This window comes from Psammomys obesus, unplaced genomic scaffold (assembly GCF_907164565.1).
Source record: "Psammomys obesus unplaced genomic scaffold, mPsaObe1.curated_primary_1811, whole genome shotgun sequence".
Classification (NCBI taxonomy): domain Eukaryota; kingdom Metazoa; phylum Chordata; class Mammalia; order Rodentia; family Muridae; genus Psammomys; species Psammomys obesus.
In genome coordinates this window covers 39,043,643-39,067,359 of record NW_026596073.1, presented here as the reverse complement: position 1 = coordinate 39,067,359, position 23,717 = coordinate 39,043,643, and positions in this window count along the sequence as shown.

Below are 23,717 nucleotides of genomic sequence, written 5' to 3'. Positions count from 1 at the left end.
GAATCTTGACAATAAGAGATGAGGCAACATTTAATAGTTTTATAAATTGTATTTTTAATTCATAAATTAATGTGTGTGTGCATGTTTGAGTATGCTGTGTGGGAATGATGCACTTGGGCATCTGTGTCCTCCTGCACATGTGCAGAGTTAGATTACAACTGTGGGACTAGACTTTGTCCTTACACCAGGGAAATAAAATTCATGCCTTAAAACATGGCAGTACATGCCCTAACCACCTGAGTCATCTCACTGGCCTCAGCTTGTTTCATTTCATGTGTAAAACACTGAAGATTATAAGGATAAAATTTAATTCACGTATGATATAAAATATTGTGTCACAGAAAAGGATCAACACAGAACGAGATGTGCATTGCTTATACTAGCAATGTTTTTTGGATGATAATGAAATTTTTAAAAATCTTTTTTATTTTGTTACTTATTATATCACGAGTGTATATTTTTGTACCAGTCTTAACTTGAGTATTTAAAGATAATTAAAAATTAATTGTTTTATAGATCTATGGTGTGGCGACATACCCCTATAATTCCAGCACTCTGCAGGTTGAAGAGTGAGGATTGTTACAAGTTCAAACATAGGCTCTGTTACATAGCAAATACCTGTCTAGCCTCTACTACAGTGAGTCACTGTTATAAAAGCAAAATAAATTAAAAAAAATAAACATAGTATATCAAAAGTAGACATTCCCAAGAACCCATGGTCCTTTGAAGAAAGTTAATGTTTCCACAGTACACTGACTTTATCTTTCAGTTGTTCCTAGTTCCTGTTGAGTTTGTACTGATTTATCTAGCATGACATGTAATTAGTTGTTTGGGTTGGTGGATGGAGACTTGCTGTGCTGGATTATGATTCAGAACACGTTATTTATATTGTTATCTTGAAGTAGTTTTTGGCCAAGGTACACACCCAACATCATTTTAACTCAACAATAACAAAATGATGTGGAGGAGCTGGTACATGGCCTTTCCTAAAGTGAGATTAGGTATTTACAGCACATACATAATAAAATAAAAATGTCATTTGTTTGTAGTGAACAATGAATGTTTTTAGAGTTCTATTAAAATATCTATGCCCACAGCCTCTGTCACAACTCTTGAGGTTAGCTCAAATTCTCTGTTTACGGAGATGGTCATCATAGGTTCAGTAATGTTAATTAATATACATACGGTACAAAGCATGTTGTGTGTGTGTGTTTGTGTGTGCATCCACCTGTGAGCATACATGCAAAAATGAAGTGTATATGTACATGTATTGCTATGGTTATGGAGATTAGAAGTTGACATCAGGTGTCCCCCTCAATCACTTTTTACACTGTGTTTTATGGAATTGTCTTCCACTGAAGTTAGACTCAGCCTGCCAAGACTCACTGCTCAGTAAGCCTTAGAGATTTTCTGCTCTGGGCATCTTTAGTTCTGGGAATATAAATGCATGGTACCATATCTGGCTTCCACAGAGTTTCCAGTTATCTAAGCTCACTCTTCATGCCATTACAGCAATCTCTTTACTTACTTTGCCATCTTTCCAGCCCAAGTAACATGGATTATAATTCCATCTACAGGCAAATAATAGATTAAACAAATAATTTTTAAAAAGCAAAGAAATTAGACAGAGATCTGTACAAATAAATGCACTGTCCAAAGGGATGATACAAGGTTAATAGATTTATTTTCAACCAAGACTGAAGTTTGGATTCATCATGGAACTGAGAATCGTGTAGCACTATACCTAAAATTAATTATTAACTCTTTCCAACTACAGTTGTGGAGACAATTGAAATAACTGTTGTTCTTTTCTTTTTAATTACTAACAAAATATATTTATGTTTCTTTTAAAAATATTAGTAATTCAAGGTCAGGACAGAGTAGCACATAGAGAAAAATATTGGCTCCAAAAATCCATGAAGCTTGATGCCAGCAGAATTATTTATAATTGTTAAAATTTGTGTTTACTTGTGATGTTCTTGTTCATGGGTTGTTTAGGCATTCCTGTTGTTGACCATAGACAATTATCTACAGTGGAGAGAAAACAGTGCTCCCCAGGGGATAGCACACCAACTGGCTATATCAAGAAACGATCCCAAAATCAAGTGCACGCACGAATATTATTAGCAATGAGCAGATTTATGTATGTGACAAGTAGATAAAAATAATGCTCAGAGACCATGAATTTGATGGAGAGCAACCCAGTGTCAGTTACTTGGGAGGGATTGGAGGGAGGAAACGTTTTAAGTAACAAAAGAGAATTTACCTTGTATTTTTTCATGCAGGAGTTCAGTAAATAAAGTCCCATCATAGTTTAAAGTCTTAACAACTTTTATTTGTCCAGGTCATGCTGTAATTATTGCTTACACAGATCTTAAACACTCACCAGCTACTTATGTCAACTTTATGTCAATGAGGTCAACTGCTCTCACTCTAAGAAAGCCCAGTGTAAATACCAGAAATGTCAGATGAAGACTAGCTGAAATTATGGGCTATTCTGGCTGAATGAAGCTATTAAATTGTCAGTGCTGAAGTCATATACTTACAAGTAAGTAACATAATTAGTTTGACAGATTAAACAACTTTTACTTATATATTTAGAAATTTATATTCCATTGCATAAAAACATTTTATTCAAATATATTACACTAATATATATTAATGTAAATAATAAATCCACTTTCCCAGTGATAGGGCAAGGCAGCCTCACCAGAGAGAACTGACCTAAAAGCAGGCAACAGAATCCATGTCAGAGACAGTCCCTCACCCCTTCTTAGGGAAATCAAATGAAGCCGGAGCTCCCCATTGGATACATCTGTGTAGTGGGTCTATTTCCAGTCCATGCATGGTCCTTGGTTTGTGAGTCAGTCTTCACAAGCCCCAGGGCCCCATATAGTTGACTTTATTGGTGTTCATGTGGAGCTCCTGTTCCATTCAGGTCCTTGCATCCTACCCTATGCTGTTCCACAAGACTCCCTACCCCTTGATCAATGTTTGGTTGTGAGTCCCAAGAAAATTTTAATTAGTTAAACAACAAGGAGTATCCTAGGGAGGAGGCTTAATTCTCATTCAGAAGGGCAATCAGGATAGACATCAGAAGTAGGACAAGCTTCTGAAAGTCTCTACCCATCAGGGTATCAAAGCAGATGCTGACACTCATAGCCAAGCTTTTGGTAGGGTGTACGGAATCTTATGGAAGAAGGAGGAGGGAGAAAGACCTGGGGTACAGAAGCTCCACAAGGAGAGCACCAGAGCCAACATATCAAGGAATAGGAGGGCCTACAGAGACTGATGAATCAACCGAGGATCATGCATGGAGAAGACCTAGACCTCCTGCTCAGGTGTAGCCCATGGGCAGCTCAGTCTCCATGTGGATATCCTAGTAAGGGGGACAGTGGCAGTCACTGGCATGAATTCAATTGCCTGTTCTTTGATCACCTCTCCCCTGGATAGGTGGTATTACTAGGCCACAGAGAAAGAGGATCCAGACATTCCTGATGAGACTGGATAGGCTAGGGTCAGATAGTAGAGGACCTCCCCTATCAGTGGACTAGGGGAGGGGTATAGATGGGTAAGAGGAAGGGTGGTAGGACCTGGAGGATATGGGGGAGGTATTTACAGCCAGGATACAAAGTGAATTAATTGGAAAAAATCATAAAAAAGAAAAAATCAAAAAAGAAAATTTTTTAAATTAAATTATTTTTAAATAATACTTTATTGAAACTGTTCAACTATTCAAAGTGAAAGTGACTATAATGAAGCACTTAGCATTTTCATATTATTACTAAAAATTAAGATGTTAAAATGTGTGTCCTAAGATTATGGAAGGGAATGAAACCAGTTGTGAATATATTGTTGGACAATTTAGTTAGAATTTTAAGAACAATGTTTCCTCACTACATGAAGAGAATAATCTGGGACTTTAGAGAAACATCTGTGCACATCGATATCTCTAATATAATAACCTCATAAAATTAAGTTGTAATTCCATGTGCATGACAAAGATGTTAAGTTTCTCTCTTGACAGATACTGTGTTCATTAAAGATTAGTTCTAAACAGTTGTTATAGAGTTAGATTCCAATTAATATATCAATAGCACAAAAAATCATGGATGTATTTTTCCACTCATAAAAGTGGGTGATTTCAGCTGTAAGTTACCTTGTCCTGCAAAGTAATCTGCACACCCTTTGTCTCTTAAGTATATCTTAAATATAGGTGAGTAGTCTAGCATGATTGCTGAAAGTCTATGGACTTATCAGTTAATAGAAATCTCATACAATAGAGTGTTTATAGTCAGAGAAGACAATATTAGCATGGATTCTAGCCCTTTTTTTTTCTTCTACTGCTCCCTCTCCAATTGAGAGGTGATTCACAATTTTCTCCATAAACTGTAAACTATAAGTTTCTACTACAAACTAGGTACATCTGAAAATAAGGACGATATGAATTTCTCATCTGTTATCAAATAATCACTTACAAACTCCTGTGCACTTTGTCTTTCTTACTCAGAATTAAGATAAACAACAAATAATGTTGGAGCCATCTTAGTTAAGTGTAGAGATATCACCATGATAGCATAATTGTAAACAGGATGAAAAATAAAACAAGTACCAAAATTGGTAAATCTCTTCAGCTTAAAATATTCTTAAGAAAAAAATTAGAACAGAATCTCAAGACTAACCAGATTATTCCAAGACAGTTTTCTATATGGGTATAGTCTAGACAAAAATCTCTTTTGATTCAATTTTTCCTGGATGTTCATTCACAAAGATAGACTCACTGGGATACCGTGCACATGAGAAATTTCATGTACTATAAGGACAAGGTAGATAGATAGGGAAATAATCATGAGTGAACTATAGATATTAAAAAATAAACTTTCATCAAACATGTATTTGTCTTATCTGAAATGCAAATAAATAAGATTTCTTAAGACAAGATGTTTATTCAAATCAAAACAAAACATCTTTTGCTCATAGAAAATGATAGAAAAAGCATCTGCTCTCAGAACTGACACTTGGTAATAATTAACATATAGGACAAAGGACTGCTTCTGATAGTCCTACTTAGGAAACTGTTCAGGCAGGGAGACTGTTTGAGGATAATAAGGAACACAGAACTTTCAGGTGTTGCACGCAGAGATTGCATCTCTGCAGTCATTACGCTGCTCAGCTCCAGCAAACTGTATCCTGAACAGTTGCAGTAGAAGTTAATGGAGACTCACTTTGAGAAAAAAGGTCCTTAAGTGTAGCCTTGAGCCATAAACTTTTAAAAGCAAGATTAGTAGGCAATTTTTGGTCTCATAGTTATAACCTTTATGGGTGATTTTACCTGGAATTTGGCTCCTGCTTAGCTATATCTAGGATCCCTTCAAACACCTGTGCACCCGAGGTTTGCTACAAGGGTATCATTGCCATTTTCAAAAGATGAATTAGGCCAGCTGTTTTGGAATTCGTAAGGGATCTATTTGAGACAGAAAAGCCTAGGAAATGACACAGAGAGAAGAAGTGGAGAATCTAGTTAAGAAGTCAAGCTTTTCATGTCACAGAGATGAGCTTTGCATTCCCGGAGTTGTCATTTTGAATTCCTCCCTGAAAGAGCAGAGATACTGAATTCCAATGGAACAACACCTGTTCCAACCCCAGGGCAGGCTTTCGGGCGGTAATCCTTTTGGATACCAATTCATTCAAGTCTGCTAAATAATTAGTGAATCAAGTTTCTTCACTGAATTCCATTCCTCTGGGCAAAGCTAACTCTCCTCCAATTTGAATCAGTTTATAAAAAAACTCTACAGAAAAAACTTCCAACTAATTCTGTCCTACATCACACCAACCTTTGAAACCACATTTGCTTTGTTGAACTTTAACAAATATTCATCTTTAAATTAATAACAGGCCATTCATGCATTTATCTTATTATCTTATTATAGAGGAGGGGGAAAGAGGAGAGGAAGTTAGAACTGGAAGGAGAGGAGGTGGAGCTACACTCCGGATGTAAAGTGAATAATTAAATTACTTTTTAAAAAGAGTAGTGTGTTTACCTAGTGAGTTTTCCTTGAAGAAAAATATTGTTCATTTGTAAGTGGCCATCAGTTGGACTTCGGAATAAGAGTGTGTGTTTATTTCTTTCAGTTCTAGGGCTCCATCCGGCACAGGCCCTTGCACGCCTTTTACATGCTCCCTCATTCACTGTGAGCTCATATGCGCATCAATCATGCTGATGTAAGAGGCCTTGTTTCCTTGGTGTTCTTCATCACCTCCGGCTCTTACATTCTTTTAAATTATTTCTGCCTCTTGCTCCACAGGGTTCCCTGAAAAATAAGGGGAAGGATTTGATGGAGACATCCCTTCCTGGACTGAGAGTTCCAAGGTCTCCACTCTTTGTCTGTCGATCTCCCGTTTTCTCTGTTTTTTGTTTGTTTGTTTTTCATATCTGTTGCAGGAGGAAGCTTCTCTGATGTTGAATGAACAAGGCACAGATCTATTAGTATAGCAGAATATCATTAAGGCTCACTTTTATTGCTTTGTCCATATTTTCCTCACATCAGCATAGATTGTCAGGATATTAAAAGCTTTTCCCTAGATAGATCTAAAAAAATAATCTCATGTGGCCCCAAAACAATAAAATATGTACATTATTTTCTTAAACCATAAAAATTAAATGTGTTATTACATTCACTATAATACAAATATTATTTCACCAAATAAAACAATATACATTTTTCTACTAAATTATGTAATAAAAAAGATTTTAATAATGATAATTTCAATATATTTTGATTTATACAATTAAATTTTATGCCACAGCCTGACAAAATTGATCCCATTACCTTTTGATCAACTGCCTGTCCTCATTTTTTATTCATTTAAGTGAATATATTCTTTAGTGTTTTGAGGCCTACAGCCACTTGGAGTTTATTCTCAAAGGCTTCAAAATATAACATTAGGTTTCTAGCTTTCTTTGATATTTTATTTTATGGCATCTATAACAGATAGCCTCAGGAAGTTCTTATCGATGATCGGGGAATATTAAATCCCAAGAACAGATGTGAATCTCTCAAATTTTCTGCCATGTACAATTTAAAAAAATACAGATGCTATTCTTTTTCATGATTTTACTTCTGCTCTTTCAGCTCTATTTGGCTCTGTATGTGGAGATAGTGCACACCTTTGTTACAAGAAGAGAGCAATACTGTTGAAGAAGTAATTTCGCACTTATTTACTCTTCATTTATTTTGTTTTCAGTTTTCAAAATAGATGAATGTCATTTTAATATATTATACTGGTAAAGCACTTAGAAGAGTTATGGTCAATGAAATTGTTTCAGGGAAAATAAAATGTTTGAATAAGCCTTTGCAGATTATCGGGCACAACCTCCAAGTATGGCGTGCAATATTTAATAGATTGTAATCGACTTTTCCTTTAAGATTCAAATAATTCATTTACAGTGCTTATCATTTTCAATGTTATTTCAGCTGAAGATGGGAAGGGGTGTTTAGGTCAGAATCCAAGAAGTTGCTGAAATACAGAGTTGTGTTGTCTCTTGATCCATAGATTAGTGGACATCTGTCTACATACCTCTGTCTGTCTTAGGGATTTATTGCTGTGAAGACACCATAACCGTTGCATTTTTTCTTCCTTCTTTTGTTTGCTTCTTTGCTTCTTTCTTTCTTTTTCTTTTTTTTGAAAGGATTTCTCTGTTTACACTTGGCTGTCATGTGACCTGGAACTCACTGTGTAGACTAGGTTGGACTCAAACTCACAGAGATTTGCCTGCTTTGCCTCTGAATTTCTGGGATTAAAAGCAGGCACCACCACTGCCCTGTTCATGTCAGCTCTCTTGTGAAGGAAAACATTTAATTGGTGCTGGCTTACAGTTTCAGAGGTTTAGTCTTATGATTTTTATTATCATTAATTACAATTTATTCATTTTGTATCCCTGCTATCGCACCCTCCCTCATCACCTCCAAGTCCTACCCTTGCTCCCTGTGCTCCCCCTATGTGTCTCCCCTAGTCCACTGATAGGGGAGGTCCTCCTTCCCTTCTATTTGACCCTAGCCTATCAAGTCTCATCAGAAATAGTTGCATTGTCTTCCTCTGTGGCATGGCAAAGCTTTGTCCCCCAGGGGAAGGTGAAAGAGATCCTGTCACTGAGTTCATGCCAGAGAATGTCCCATCTCCCCTAACTAGTGACGTCACTTGGGTACTGAGTCTCTGGGCTACATCTGAGCCAGAGTTTTAGGTCCTCTCCACGCATTGTCCTTGGTTGAGGATTCAGTCTCTGAAGGACCTCCAGGACTTTTATTTTTTTTTTTTATTTTTTTTTTTGCTCTGTTGGTCTCCTTTTGGAGCTGCTGTGCAGAGCTTTCTATCCTCCCTTCTTTCATAAAATCCCATCCCCCCTGCCCAAAGTTTGGCTATGAGTCTCAGCCTCTACTTCAATACCTCAATCACTAGAGCCTTTCAGAGGCCCTCTGTGGTAGGTTTCTGTCCTGTTTCATGTCTTCTCGTGCTTCCAGTGTCTATCGTGTTTGTCCTTCTGAATGAGGATTGAGCATCTTTCCTAGGGTCTTCCTCATTGGTTAGCTTTTTTAGGAGTATAGATTTTAGTATGTTTATCCTGTATTATATGGCTAATATCCCCTTATGAGTTAGTATAAATTTTTTGTGTCTTTCTGCTTCTGGGTTATCTCACTCAAGATGTTCTTTTCTAGTTCCCACTATTTGCCTGCAAATTTCATGACTTCTTTGTTTTTAATAACTGAGCAGTATTCCATTGTGTAAATGTAACACAATTTCTGTATCCATTCCTCTGTTGATGGACATCTAAGTTGTTTCCAGATTCTGACTATTATAAATAGAGCTGCTACAAACATGGTTGAGCAAATGTCCTTGTTTTATACTTGAGTACCCTTTGCATATATGCCCAGGAGTGGTATAGCTAGATCTTGAGATAGGACTATTCCTAGTGGTCTGAGAAAACACCAGATTGATTTCCAAAGTGGTTGTACAAGTTTACATTCCCAGTTGCAATGGAAGAAGGTTCCCCTTTCTCTAAATCATCTCCAGCATGTATTGACATTTTAGTTTTTGATTTTAGGCATTCTGACGGGTGTAAGGTGAAATCTCAGAGTCGTTCTGATTTGCATTTCCCCGATGAGTAAGATCGTTGAGCATTTCTTTAAATGTTTCTCTGCCATTCGATATTGCTCTATTGTTCATTCTCTGTTTATCTCTGTACTCTATTTTTAATTGGATTACTTAGTTAGCTGATGTTTAACTTCTTGAGTTGTTTATATATTCTGGATATAAACTCTATGTCAGATAAAGCACAGGTAGCATAGCAGCATGCTATGCTTCCAAAGGAAGCTGAATTTTACATCTTGATCCTCAATCAGCAAGAAGAGGATGGTGCAAACTCCCTGCAACAATACCACACCTACTTCAACAAGGCCAGACCTTCCAGTAGTGCTAGTCCCTATAAGACAATGGGGCCATTTTCAAGCAAACTACCACACAACTAAAATACGGAGTCACTGACCAGAGAAACTGTTTTGGCTTTGTCACTCTCCATAAGTACTAAAGCTCAATCACTTGTCCTTATGTAGCCCATGTAAAATCTTAGACTTCTGCAGATGTTAACATTTTCTGAGAACAGTGCATAAACCATTTGATCCAGAGAGCCCATGTTAAAACAGTGTTTGACTCTCCTCTAGCCAAAGAAAGTCCACTTAAATCAATTCCTGTTGGATATTTAATACTAAGAAGAGAAATTACTTTTGTTGGTGGTGTTGTATTTTTCTGTTTGTTTTCTGGTGCCCAGGTTTTCTTACTATAACAAGAACACAAAAAACAAACTCACAACACTGCTTTCTAAAGTGGCACGCTAATCTATTCATATGCCACATGTGATCAATGCTTCTAAGGCTTTTATAAGCAAAGGAACTAAAATGTTTACTAATTAGAAAGCCTTAGATTAAAACGTGGCCTTTAACCATGTTCAAAACGGTATGTAGTTGGAAAGGCAGCCCTAGAGTCGTGATGTGCTCAGGATGATTGAGTGCTTGAATCCAGGTAGAGCCAGATAGCTTTATTCTCTGTATCTACTCTAATTATTTTAGAATGAATAGTTTATATCCAAGTAAATTACTCTTAGTATTCATCTTTGTCACTTGCCCATTTTCTTCCTGTCACTCTTCATCTACTTCTCTCATTCTCCATGCAGTGTAAGCTGAAGATTGGGTATTCATTGCAGCTGCTGATTTCCACGGCCTGATCTGAAAACCAAACCTAAGAGCTGACATTCAGAGAGATGGAGCCAAAATATCTATTCAGACAATCACTCCTATGCTTGTGACTCTCCTCAAATGTTAGCAGAACATTTAAATATTAAATCAACTTCAAGAGTTATAACAGTATGGCCTAAAAATGAAAGACCCTGTGTAACACTGTTCAACATCTCAATAAAGGAAATAAAGTTTCACAAAGTGCCTTTGAGAAGAAAGAGAATGCAATCAATTCTTAGTAGTTCAAGGCGTTTTCACTAACTATAATATTAAAAGTATTTTTATTTAAAAATAAGTCACACAAAGGTTACATGATAGTCTTCCCAAGGGAAGAACCCCCAACCCCTGTTAGTTATTAATTACCAAATGTACAAATCTGAGATTAGAAAGTTAAGATTATATGAAATGAGCAAGTTGTTCATATACATTTACATATATGTACACATTATGTACACGTATACACATAAATACACATGCACACACATGTAAACATATATATGCACTCTACTTTTCTCTGTGTGTGTCTATAATAACAAAGAAATAAAGATCAGAATATTGAATTTGATATAGATAGATAGATAAAGAGAAAGAGAGAGAGAGAGAGAGAGTGTGTGTTGGGGACATATGGGAGGGACTGGAAGGCAGAAGAAATTATTTAATTATATTTTTCTTTCATTTTATTGAAACCAGATTTTTTTTTTTTTTTTTGTACTACAGACCCTGATTACCTTATCCTTTATGTGGTGACATTAAAGGACTATGGCCTTTAGCTTGCTGTTTCCTCCAAAGTTGTTGGGCTGTCCTAACACCCATCCTCTGCTCTTGGGTTGGCAGCAGATGAAGATGGGCCACACATCTAGTTTGCTCCACTGCTGCAATGTGCTATCAGAGCAGCTTGTGTAGGTTTCTTCACATCATTTGTCACGTGTTACCTCTTCATGGTTGTCACAACTCAAATTGTTTGGGGAGTGTGTCCTGAATAAAAATGTGCTTATTTTTTCCTGTGTCTCCTGGTACTCTTCCCGGACCACTCCCGTTCTTAATATTTTAATTTAAAAATAACAAAAGAAAATATTTGGAATGTCTTATAAACTAAAAACAAATTTTATTTTTATTGTTTTTATATTAATTTTTATTTATTCATTTTGTATCCCAGCTGTAACCCCTCCCTTATTCCCTCCCCATTCCACCCTCCCTCCCTCATCTCCTCCCATGTCCCTCTCCAAGTCCACTGATAGGGAAGGTCCTCCTCCCCTTCTATCTGACCCTAGCCTATCAGGTGTCATCAGGACTAGCTGCATTGTCCTCCTCTGTGACATGGCAAGGCTGCATCCCCCTCAGGGGGAGGTGATCAAAGAGCAGGCTACTGAGTTCAAGTCAGAGACAGTCCTTGTTCCCCTTACTTGTCAGAGGGTCTTTGGGCTGCTATTACAACAAATATTTATTCCTTGCAGTTCTGAAGTATGAAAATTCAAGATTCAGGATTTGTAAGATTTTGTGTGAAGCTGTATAGAGAGTTCATTTCCAAACTCTGGTCCAGGATTCCTCATCATCATTTTGAAAGACATATATTTAATCTATTACACTTATAGGAATTAATAAAAAAAACTCTATTGTTTTATAATATTACTTCAGATTTGTCATCAGTTTTAAAACAACTATGCACTCTAATCAAAAAGTCAGGAAATACTTTGCCAACCAGACACTGAAGGTGTGATAAATAACCTTAACGTAAAATAATTGTGTCAAATGAAAATATATCAAAGGTTATATTACAATGTGATATTTATTCTGACATTCAAAAATTGAAACCAAACCAACATGGCACTGCAAAACACTTTTCATAGATTATATAAAATGTATTTTTTACTAGGATATTTTGAGAAATGAGAATTATATTTTGTCTCAATATTGGCAAATTTACATGAGTTAAAATTGTGCCAGATGTTGTAACTGAAGAGCTATGCACATAAAACTGGCGTTCCTAAGAATTTGTGAAAATGTTTTTAGACAAGCACCTGTGAATAGGATAAGGGCATCTATATCAAAATCAGAAATTTCCAATTTTAACATCTGCCTCTTCAGAAATAATATGGGTAAAAAGAAAGCTAAAACAACAATATTTTCCATGCATTACAAATGAAAATTAGTTGATATATTAAAAGATACTTGATGGCTCACAGTTGTTTAGCACTATCTTTTTTTTAATTTTTTTTTAAATTTTATTTTTTTCTTATCAGTTACATTTTATTAATTCTGTATCCCAGCTGTGTCCCGATCCCTCATTCCCTCCCAGTCCCTCCCTCCTTCCCTCATCTCCACCGTGCCCCTTGCCAAGTCCACTAATAGGGGGGACCTCCTCCCCATCTTTTTAAGAGTAAATTTGATCGGGATGGCTTACTTCTGGAAGTTTCAGATTGCAAGCACAAGCCAAAGTAATAAGGGAATGACATGTATCCAATAGTTTCACCATGCTTTCAGCAACACTTGGGGTGAATGTCCATAACAGAACTATAATTGTGATAATATTATTATGAACACTATCTCAATCCACCTGCAAATAATCGTGCCAGTATTTAAAGATATACTGGAATAAGAGCTCAGAATCAGAACTTATAAAACAACAACAGCAACAAAACCAAAACAACAAAACATAGTTAATATAGTGAATATACAAAATTAATGAAGTGTAACATAGATGTGAACCATGTAAAATAATTAAGGAATCAACAAATTAAAGAATGTGAGTGTGAGAGATGTGAGCATAGAAAGAAAGAGAAGACCGCAGAGAGGATAAAATACTGATTAAAAAAGTACATTGGATAATTTCAGGATTTAAAAAAAAACTGAATACATAAAACAAAAGTGTAAAAGTAAGACTAGAAATATCTATAAAACTTTTTTCCTTTAACTCTATTGTATTTAAATTCAAAGTAATACCACTATAAATTGATTAAGTAGATTTGAAATTGGCTATCAACAATCTACAGAGACATTTAATTCAGTCCATACATCTTTAATTAAGCATTATTTAATTGTGATTGTATTTATTTTATGTATATGAATGCTCTACCTGCATATGCACCTGCATTCTAGAAGAGGGCAGTAAAGGTTATGGATGGTTGTAAGCCACCATGTGGTTGCTGGAATTGAAATCAGGACCTCTGGAAGACCAGAGAGTGCTCTTAACCATTTAGCCACAACCCATATGACCCTCAATTGAAAAATGGATATGGAAATTGTGGTACATTCATTTATACAATGGAATATTATTCAGCAATTAAAAACAAGGAATTCATGAAATTTGCAAACAAATGGTGGAAACCAGAAAGTATCATCCTGAGTTAGGTATCCCAGAGGCAGAAAGACACATTCACTTAAAGGTGGATATTAGACATATAATATATAAAATCTGTACACCTAATGAAAAAAGCAATAAGGAGGACCTTGGGTAAGATGCTCAATCTTCATTCAGAAAAGCAAGCAGGATAGATATTGGAAGAAGAAGAAAATAGGGAACAGGACAGGAGCCTACCACAGAGGGCCTCTGAAAAAAACTATCCAGAAGGGTATCAAAGCAGATGCTGAGACGCAGCTAAACTTTGAGCAGAGTGCATGCAATCTTATGTAAGAAGGCAGAGATGAAAGACCTGGAGGGAACAGGACCTCCACAAGGAGAGCAAAAGAACCAAAATATCTGGGCACAGGGATCTTTTCTGAGAATGATACTCCAAACAAGGACCATGCATGGAGATAAGCTAGAACCCCTGCACTGATTTAGCCCATGGCAGCTCAGTGTTCAAATGGATTTCCTAGTAATGGGAACAAGAACTGTCTATGACATGAACTCAGTGGCTGGTTCTTTGATCACTTAGCCCTGAAGGGGGAATACCCTTACCAGGCCACAGAGGAAGACGATGCAACCAGTCCTCATAAGATCTGACAGGCTAAGGTCAGAGAGAAGGGCGGAGGACCTCCCCTATCAGTGGACTTAGGAAAGAGCATGGGATGAGATGAGGGAGGAAGGGTGAGATTGGGGGGGGGGGACGAGGAAGGGGGATACAGCTGGGATAAAAAGTGAACATACAGTAATTAATAAAAAATAATTAAAAATAATTATTTAATTAATCCATTATTTCTCTCAGCTTGTACAGTATCTTGAACATTTCTCACAGTTAATGACATTACTTAGAAACAACCACAATTTTAAATTAACTTTCAAAATTTCATAACATATATAAATATTATCTATCTTATTACAGTGATGAAGAAAATTTTTTTGATATAAAAATAACATGTACATTAAAATACTCCAGATGATCTGAGACATTAATACAGAAATTTTATAATTATTATTATCAAATGTAAAATAAAATATATAATTAAAATTTGAATTTTAATGATAATCTTTTTCATCAAGCTACTTTGTAGAAAATTTGCTACTCTCATCAACTTATCAAGATATATTTACCAACATTTGAAAGTCATTTTTCGTCTTACATGGAAAAGCTAGAGAGTTTTAAAAGGCCAATAAAATAAAAATATCAGACAGAGATGTTGTATGAATGACATAAAGGTATGTGTATATAGTCCTGATAGAGAGGTATGCTGAATTGTAATCAGTGACTGAGATGTGGACAAGGACATAGACATACTTCCATATGGACAATTGACTTCCAAACATCACACAGCACAGAAAATCTTTCAAGATTTTCAACTTTATAGTGGATATACCCATATTTTCCTCCTAGTTCACAAAAGGTAGTGAATGATCTCCAAAAATGTTAAAGTAAGCATAAAAAAATAAAATTTTAATTTCCTACATGAAGATCTAGAATACTTTTTTTTTTACCACAGCGAAAGTTCTGGCAAACAGCGTCTATGAAATGGGAAAACTAAAGGGCAGTTTGCAAGCATTTACTGCTTCAACAACCATTGCAATAGTTCATTGTATGAGTCTTCCGTATAGTAAGAGCAGTCTTCGCTGCATATGTCAAGAACCACTACAACTTGAGACTCTCTGGTAAAGGAAAATATGAGTCCACCCAACGGCTGTAGGATACAGTTATTGAACACAGAGTACACCAATATGCACACAGTTATGTAATTTTTAAGCTGTAGAATGAAAGAAATTATTTGAAACATACTGAGGAAATTTTTACACTCTAAAAAATAGACTGGATAAGTGAAACATAGACTGATATAAGAATTGAGAAACAAGTGGTGGTGGAAATTTCGTGTTTACTTCTTTCTGTCTTTTCCTCCTTCTCCATCACACACAGTGTCACAAAGAACTAAGCTTTTACATTGCATCTCACTTCATCTCTGATTGCTATATACACGTCTGGATTTGTCAATGGGGAAGTCAAAGGTAGATAAAGAGAATTGCGGGCTGTTCATCTTCCCAGCTACCAATATTTCTGAACATAAACATTAACTAGACATATCAATACTCTTTCAAATCTTGCTGCGTGAATGTCTTCAAAGCTCCAGCTGGGTAAATATCCTCGACAGCTTCATTTTATTGCTCTGGAAACACACTATTCTTCATGCTGATGTTTGCACTTTCTGCAGCTTTTGGCCTCTGAATGTTTCATTTTTATACCTGCTTTAAAGATGCCCATCATTTGTGTGTGTGTGTGTGTGTGTGTGTGTGTGTGTGTGTGCGTGTGCATGTGTGTGTGTGGAATTCCTTCATAGAGATATCCTTGATAAACTCAATGCAGTACATACCACTTTTTTGTTCGAACCACAACTGCTATTTTTTTTTTAATTTATTTTTTCTCTTATATATTACATTCTGGCTGTGGTTTCCCCTCGTTCCACTGCTCCCAGCTCCCCTATTTACCGATCCTCCAACCCCTGCAAATAATAAAAAGAAAAGAAAGGGAAAGCACCAGCCTCCTAGAGGTATCAATATCAACTGAATATGACATTAAAAGCTACATCAAGATAAGGCACAACCCTCATATTCTCACATTAATGCCGGACAAAGCAACCCAGTAGGAGAAAAAGGGTCAAAAGAGCAGGCAAACGATTCAGAGACACCCACACTCTCACTGTTAGGAGTGCTACAGGAACAACAGGCTAACAACCATTACAGAAATACAGAGAACCTAAAACAGAGCCATGCAGGCACCTTGATTGTTGCTCCAGTCTCTGAAGGGGCAGGGATGTATGGAGAGAGAGTACTGGGAGAGATGTCTGAAATTGTGGCAGGGCCAATTGGAACAAGATGAGAAATCCTAGTGCTATGGAAACTCCCTGGAATCTACAAGGATGACCCTAGTGAAGATGCCCAGTAATGGAAGATATTGAGCATGAACTGGCCATTTTCTATAACTAGGCAAGGCTCACATTGGTGGAACTGGTACATCAACTCATACTCTTGAGCATTAAAATTAAACGGCAATTCGCTGAATATACAGAATCAAACTAAGGAAATTGGAATCAGAAAAAAATGTAAATCATAATTACCACCTTTTTAGATCCTCTACACAGTCAAAAAGTAAACATCTGAAAAAATATGACAAATTAATGTTCTAGATAAACAAAAGAGTGCCTCTTGTCAGAAAAAAAAATTCATACAAGAGCAGAGGAAGTCTTATGGAAGAAGGGAATATAAAAGGCCCCAGAGGGGACATAAGCCTCACAAGAAGACCAAACAAACAAACAAACAAACAAACAAAAAAAGCAGGGCTCAGGGGGTATTTCAGAGTCTAATGCATCAACCAAAGACCATCCATAGAGAGTACATACACCTTCAGCACAGATGTAGCCCATAGACAGTTCAGTCTCCATGTGGATTTCCTAGTAATGGGAGAAGAGAAAGTGTCTCTGGGACATAGAGGAGATGAGGGAGGAGTCTACAACTGGAATATAAAGTGAATAAATTGTAAATAATAAAAAAGGAAAAGAAATAAATTGATGGTGTATGCACATGTTTAATAAAAATACACTTAGATATAAAATTATATATGTAATATTATCTGTTTCAAATTTATTGGTCATGAAAATTTTGACTACAAATAACTTTCAAATTAAACAAAAAGTTATATTCTATAGGAAATGAAAGTTTAAGCAATTAATTAACTTTATCCCTAAGAAAAACAAACAGCCTATTAAATGAGATTATGAATTAGAAGATTTGAAAATATCAACAGTGACATATATAGCCAAGAGTACACAGTAGTTAACAAAGCACAAAATTAGAATATAAACTTTATTTTTAAAAACCAAATACACTGTGTATGTGTGTGTGTGTGTGTGTGTGTGTGTGTGTGTAGGAGTTTGCAACATGACATACCTCTGAAAAGAAAAATTCTTTCTAATTATTCTTTATTACACATTGCAATATTTTTTAGTCTTATGAGAATATAGCTATCAAATACTCATTCTTACTTTAAAATTATTTGCATAAGTGTTGAAAAACATGTCAGGCTCATACATTTTCAATGTTTACAAAATATCTCAACAGTGTACGTTTTTTAATTAATTTATTTTGTATTTAATACAATTTATTCATTTTTTTATCCAAGCTGTAGCCCCCTCCCTCATCCCCTCCCAATCCCACCCTTCTTCCTTCTTTTTCATCCAGGCCCCTTTTGTAGTCCCCTTTCTATCTGACCCTAGCCTGTTAGATCTCATCAGGACTGGCTGCTTTTAAAGTGTTGATACATTTGTGTGTGTGTGTGTGTGTGTGTGTGTGTGTGTGTGTGTGTGTGTGTTTGTGTGTGTGTGTGTGAAATAAGTGTACTACAAATATATTTTTGGAAATATGATAAAATGCACAGTCAACCCCTCTGGAACTTTGTGTTTTTATTCAAAGACTATAAATATGATATCACATAAGGTGTTTGCATTACAGAAAATTGTTAAGTCACATTTGCACTGTGCCAATTTGAATGTCTTAGTTAACTCCTAGAATTAATGGTCCAATTCATTTGAAATTTCTAACTTACTGGGGAATACATGAGAAAGTTTGATGCTTTCTAATAACATGTAAGATATTATGATGTTTTTTAGTACTGGAATAGATTAAAGTAGTAGTATTTTGCTTGAAATTCTAAACTTTACTGCCTTGTCTCTATATTTTAAATAAATTTAATTATGTATTTATATTATTTTTTGAAATCAATACGTTCATCAGCTCATTCTCAGTCTATGACTGAATGACCAAATATTTGTGTAGTTCCTGGGTGGAAAACCTCAGCAGCTATGAGTTCATCTGTGCCCTCAATGGGTCATGGGGTTTAACTTACAGTTTGAGGGAGCTAATCCAGAAACATAGAGAAGCCAGACAGCAGGCAGGCAGTACATGGTGCTGGAGTAGTAGCTAAGATCTTATTTCCTAATCCAGAGTTGGCAAGGCAAGTAAGAGCAAAACAATGATTGGCCTTCATGTGGTTTTTTGAAACCACAAAGCTACCCTCAGTGACACACCTCCTCCAACAAGACTACACCTCCTAACCCTCCAAAAAGTGGAAACAAAACTTCAAATACAAAAGAAAACCTATTCTAATTCAAATCACCACAGTTGCTAAAATCAAATGTCTATTAATAGAACATCTGACAGCACTACATTTCATGTACCATGGATTTGTGAGTTGTATTTTTGATAAATTTTGCTTTTATTCATTTGAACTGAAACAATTACATTTAAGAACAAATAAAGAGTCTTGTTAGTTACTGTCTTATAGTGGATGAACAGTTTTTCAAAGAAAGGTAGTGGCCATCTGTTCTCTTTTCCACTGAGAATAAAATGAAAGCAAGTGAAACTTCTGTTTGAAAAAGGAGAGTCAGGTTAAATGTTATAAAAAAGAAAAAAAAATCTTATTGACACTAGGGTTGTTTAAGCACAAAAACTCCAGTATCTAGGGAATGTATGTGATCATTTATTCTGAACATCAGTAACAATATGGCCTAAAACCATCTGTGTTAGCGATTTGGTCTACCTGAAAGGAAAGTACTAAATACTCTCTAGAGAAATCTTTCATTTTACAAAGATATGTGCAACCTGTTACTAGAAAAAAAAATTTAAATGTGCAGAAGAGGCATTTTTTTTTTCCTAAAAAAGAACATCAGAGTAGAATCTAGCTTTTAATTTAAAAACACGTAGCAGCTCTATCCTTAATAGCCAGAATCTGGAAACAACCTAGATGTCCCTCAACGGAGGAATGGATACAGAAATTGTGGGACATTTACACAATGGAATACTACTTAGCAATTCAAAACAAGGGAATCATGCCATTTGCAGGCAAATGGTGGGAACTAGAAAAGATCATACTGAGTGAGGTAACCCAGAAGCAGAAAGACACATATAGTATATACTCACTTATAAGTAGGTATTAGCCATATAATATAGGATAAATATACTAAAATCTACAGTCCTAAAGAAGCTAAACAACAAGGAGGACCTTAGATAAGATGATTAATCTTCATTTAGAGGGGCAAACAGGATAGACAACCAAAGTAGTAGAAGACAAGGAACAGGACTTGAGCCTTCCACAAGGAACCTCTGAAAACTCTATCCACAAGGGTATCAAAGGAGATACTGAGATTTATAGCCAAACTTTGGGCAAGAGTAACAGAATCCTGGTTGAAAAAGAGGGAGATAGAAAGACTTGAAGGAGACACAAACTCCACAAGGAGAACAGAGCAAAAATACCGGGGCACAGGGTAGCCTTCAGAGACTAATACTCCAACCGAGGACCATGCATGGAGAGCACCTCGACTCCATGTTCAAAGAAATTCCATTGTCTCCTCAGCCTCCAAGTGGGCTACCTAATAAGGGATACAGGGTCTGTCTCTGATATGAACTCAGTGGCTGGCTCTTTGATCACCTCCCCCTTTCTCTACGGCCAAGCAATAGAGAAAGATGATGCAGCCAGTTCTGATAAGATCTGATAAGCTAGGGTCAGACAGAAGGGGAGGAAGTCCTTCCCTATCAAAGGACTATGGAAAAGGTATAGGGAGAGAAGAGGGATTGTGAATGGGAATGGGAAGAGAAAAGCTAGGGGCTGCAGAAGGGACAGAAAGTGAATAAATTGTAATAAATATATCAAAAAAATTCAACACTGAAACACTTAAAAGAAAAAGTGGGGAAGAGCCTTGAACTAATTGGCACAGGAGACAATTTCCTGAACAGAACACCAACAGCACAGGCTCTAAGAGGAACAATCAATAAATAAGACTTCATGAAATTGAAAACCTTCTGGAAAGCAAAGGACACTGTCATCAGTACAAAACAACAGCCTACAGATTGGGAAAGGATCTTCACCAACCCTTCATCTGACAGAGGGCTAATGTCCAGTGTATATAGAGAACTAAAGAAGCTGAAAAGCAGCAAACCAAGTAATCTAATTAAAAAATGAGGAACAGAGCTAAACAGAGAACTCTCTGTAGAGGAATATTGAATGGCAGAGAAACACTTGAAGAAATGCTCAACCTCATTAGCCATTAGGGAAATGCAAATCAAAATGACCCTGAGATTTCACCTTACACCCATCAGAATGGCCAAGATCAAAAACTCAAGTGACAACACATGCTGGAGAAGTTATGGAGAAAGGGGAACCTTCCTCCACTGCTGATGGGAATGTAAACTTGTACAACCACTCTGGAAATCAATCTGGCGCTTTCTCAGACAACTAGGAATAGTGCTTCCTCAAGATCCAGCCATATCACTCCTAGACATATATCCAAAAGAGGCTCAAGTACACAATAAGGACATTTGCCCAACCATGTTTATAGCAGCTTTATTTGTAATAGCCAGAAGCTGGAAACACCTCAGATGCCCCTCAACTGAACAATGGATGCAGAAACTGTGGTACATCTACACAATGGAGTATTACTCAGCAATGAAAAATAAGGAAATAATGTAACTTGCAGGTAAATGTTGGGATATGGAAAGGATCATCCTGAGTGAGCTGTTCAAGAAGCAGAAAGACAAACACAGTATATACTCACTCATATAGACATATAACATAGGATAAACATACTAAAATCTGTCCATTTAAAGAAACTAATCAAGAGAGAGAACCCTGAATAAAACGCTCAATCCCCATCCTGAAAGGCAAAGAGGATGAACATCAGAAGAAGAAGAAAACAGGAAACAGGTTAGGAACCCGCCACAGGGGACCTCTGAAATGTTCTGCTGTGCAGACTATCAAAGCAGACCCTGAGACTTATGGCCAACTGTTGGGCAGAGTGCATGGAATCTTATGTAAGAAGTGGGAAAGAGTAATATGTGGAGAGGACAGGAACCCCACAAAGAGAACAACATAACCAGAAAATTTGAACACAGGGGTCTTCCCAGAGACTCATACTCCAACCAAGTACCATGCAAGAGATAACCTAGAACCCCTGCAAAGATGTAGCCCATGGGAGTTTAGTGTCCTAGTGGGTTACATAATAATGGGAAGAGGGACTGCCTGTGACATAATCTGATTGGCCTGCCCTTTCATCACCTCCCCCTAAGGGGGGAGCAGCCTTACCAGGCCACAGAAGATGACAATGCAGCCACTCCTGATGTGATCTAAGAGACTAAGATCAGAAAGAAGGAGAGGAGGACTTTTCCTATAAGTGGACTTGGGGAGGGGCATACGTGAAGAAGGGGGAGGGAGGATGGAATCGGCAGGTGAGGAGGGAGGGGCTTATGGGGGGATACAAAGGGAATAAAGTGTAATTAATAAAAATAAATTAATTAATTAAAAGTTTTAAAAAATGGAGACTATTTAACACCATGTCCCTGAAATGCCTCATTTCTATTCTCAAGACTCTTAAATTTTAAAGTAATTTTTAAAGAAAACAATAACTTTTCTAACTAAACTAATGAGTCAAGAAAAGCTAACTAAGATCAGATGATTCAGATAAGGTTATTAAGGGTCACTAATCTCCTTTCATGTGTTCTGGGAGCTGGAGCTAACTAGTGATCCACAGAGGGAAACATGTCTTCACATTTAAGCTTAGTCTGTTCCAAATTAATTTAAGCTAATGATGCCAGTAATTGTAGGGTTCAACTTAAAAATTAAAAAAAAAAATCAAAGAAAGAGAAAAAGAAAGAACAAAGAAAGCAAGAATAAATGAATAAAGGAAGGAAGGAATGAACGAAGGAAGGAAGAAAGGAAGGAAGGATGGAAGCAGAGAGAGAGAGAAAAAGAACACTATCCTTGAAGTCAGCAATGTGATAAAGAAACCTTGGTCCAGCAGGCCATTCCTGATTGTTTGTTCAAAATCTTTAGGGGCCCTATCTTGGCTAGGAATTTATTTGCTGTTCATGGACCATCACTCTTAGTATCCTCATCCTTGAACACTGGATCTTTGAAATGTAAATTCTTCTTGTTAGCGTCCTGGGTACTAACTAATCTACCTTGTTAATTTTCCAGTTAGCAAGTTTCAATATCCTCATGTTCTACCTCCTATGATTACTTTAGCCTCCTGGTAAAGTAAGCCAGTAAGCCTACTGCCCTACTGCAACTCGGCTGTGGGTGGCACAAGAAAGAATAATAAAACAAATATGTTTTTTGGTGCCCTCAGGGTTTTACTTGAACAGAAAATGCTTGTATCCTTTTAGATAGCATCATCTTTCTTATTTTTTGTAAGGATTTCCCCCCTCCTTTTATTAAACATAAATATTTTTCCCATACAATGTAATCTGAATATATTTTTATGTCTTCTAATTCTGTTGGTTTCTCCCCAACCCCCTCTCATCCTGATCCATCCCCTATCTGTTTTACATTAGAAAATAAAAACAAACAAAAAACATTAACAACAAAGCAAATTGTAGACTTCTAAGAGATAACAAAACATAGCAAAATGAAATATAATAAGGTAGAGCAACAAAAACAAAAACCAACATTACATCAAAATTTAATAAGCTGGAAAAATAAAAGAGCCCCCAAAAAGACACAAGATACAGAGACTCACATATTTATTCATTCAGGAGTTTCATAAAAGGACTAAACTGACAATTATAATATATATGTATAAAACCTGGTAGAGTCTGGTGTAGGCCATGCGCATGCTGCTTTAGTTTCTGTGAGTTCACATGAGCTTTGATTTGTTGACTTAAAGGGTCTTGTTCTGATGCTTGCTGTCCTCTCTGTCTTCCCCACTACTTCAGTCTCCACTTCTGCAGGTTCCCTGAGCTCTAATGGGAGGGGTTTGATGGAGGCATCTTACTTACACCTGTATATTCCAAGGTCTCTGTCTCTCTCTGTCTCTATCTCTCTCTCCCTATATAATGTCTGCATGTAGGTCTCTATATTTGTTCCTATCTGCTGGATGAAGTCTCTCTGAGGATGACTGAAAAGGCATGGATCAATGAGTATAGCAGTGTATCTTTAGGACTCATTTTACTCTCCTTCCTTCCTTCCTTCCTTCCTTCCTTTCTTTCTTTCTTTCTTTCTTTCTTTCTTTCTTTCTTTCTTTCTT